We start from the raw sequence: 2,087 nt of genomic DNA on the forward strand, positions 1-2,087 counted from the left end.
TTTGCGCAGGAGGTTGGACTAGAAGACCTCTGGAGGCCCCTTTCCACCCATACAGTTCTATGATTCTGTTACTCTGGGCCTGTCATGTTTTATGAGATGTAAATTTAGGTGCACACAAAGAAAAATGTTCACGGTTGCTTTGGAGGCGGTGACCCAGCAGCGTATTTCATATTGAACAGCAGCCCATTTGCTACTTGACTCCTTCTGCCATTGATGTTGGTGTTTTTATTATTTTTTCTCAGGGTGGCATTTATGGAGCCCACCACTATTTTTTTATTGATCTTTTATAAGCAACAAAAATTGCTGTTGTTTACTGCAAATGCATTTCCATTAAGTATTTCAGTTGCGCCTGAACACCRAATCACCTTGTTACAGGAAATAACACCTTCTCTGCCTTGCATGGTCTTTTTCTGGCTTAACYGCTTCCAGGAACTTGCACATCTTCTTGACTTCCTCTATGAGTCTGGAAGTGARAGTAAGGAATGACTTACACTTAGCTGGCTCTTGAGGTGACTTGAGCTGGAGAGATTGTAAAGATTTGTCTTTTGCTACACTCTTGAAGATGTTAGGAGCAGCAGATTCAGAAGATACTTGAAGCTAGAAAGAGTGTGCTGAGTAAAGCACAATAGCAACACTCCTGAGGTGGGGGAAACACTACTGTACCCTATTTGAAGGAGAAGTAAAGGGAAGAACTGCAGGCTGTTACAGCCATATATTATAAAAGAACTCTATTTTCTAAAACTTATGCCATGCATTCATTTCTGCTGGTAGACCAAAAAATAAGTCTTACAATTAAATTGACTCGGGAAATGAAATAAACAGAGGTAGAATTGAAACTCCTGGCTCCTTGTTTAGTGATCAAAGAAATCTATTTTGCAGTAAGCTGGGAGTATTCCATTAACAGTCTCAAAAGTGCTGAAGGACTAAGAGCAAAGCCCTTTGTAAAGAGATAGCCTGAATTACTAAATATCAAAGGAGGCTCTCAAGACATGCTTTGAATTTCAAGAACAACCGTAAATGGTTGGAGTTACTCCTTGATACTCCATTTACATTCTGTACTCTGGTAAGAGYATAATGTTGAGCTATAACCAAAGCAAGGAGCATTACTTCTGACAAAAGAAGAAACTCTTGTTCAGAGTCCCTCTGGGAGAAAAGGAGGACAGATGGAAGCTAATGTTGCTGATCCTCAAAGCTACCTGAAGTCTTAATGCAAATTCAGTTAAGAGAAAGTAAAGCAACACTCCTGCTCTGGACAGCAGCTTCTGTAAGACTTAAAATGAGAACTGTCCAAGAATCAGTCCTGTAGCCACAAAGCAAAGTTCTCTGGTGCCTTTTCTTGGGAGTGCCACTTAGGGCTGAAGCACTGCTCAGCAAATCAAGCCCTCTAACTATGCACTACGCAGACATCCCCTTGGTTCTCATCCTGTAAGTTATACCTAGGAGACAGGCATCAGGCACGCAGCAAAATTCTGAGTGCTTCCTGTTGATGGATTTTATGAACCTAGACTCCAGCAGAAGGACAGCAATGGGGCTGGAGTTATTCCTCACTTCAGCTGGCTGGTTTCTGAGTATAGAACTAAACAAATACAGCAGTTGTTGCCTCTACTTTTCAGCCTTGAGAATAAAAATGCAATCTTTTATTTTACTTTTGACCAAATATGTAAATGCTGTATTCATTCTTACACCTGCCCTGGCAGTAGGCACATCCACATCTCCTTATGTGGAACAGCAAATCTGTGCAAGCTGGGGTGCTTGTAACCAAGGATTTCAGCATTCCGTACAGCAAAGGCACCTCTTTTACATCTTGCTCCAAAAGTCAGTTCGGGGACTGGAAAACTAGGAAGCCAGGTAAAGTGTGAGGTGTGTACAACAGCTCAGACCGGGGAGAAACACCCTTCCTTCCAAATCACCTTTTTTTAATGCCAGGCGGCACTAAAGCCGTCGCCTCGGGAACAAGCCAAACGCGGCCGGCACAGCACGAAACGCCCGCAGCGGCTCAGCCGGTGCCTCGCCCGCCCGGCCGCCCGCGGCGCCGAGCCCGGAGCGGAGCGGGGCGGAGCCGAGAGGGGCGGGGCGGAGCTGGGCGG

Source organism: Apteryx rowi, unplaced genomic scaffold, assembly GCF_003343035.1.
Source record: "Apteryx rowi isolate R43461 unplaced genomic scaffold, aptRow1 scaffold_76, whole genome shotgun sequence".
NCBI lineage: Eukaryota > Metazoa > Chordata > Aves > Apterygiformes > Apterygidae > Apteryx > Apteryx rowi.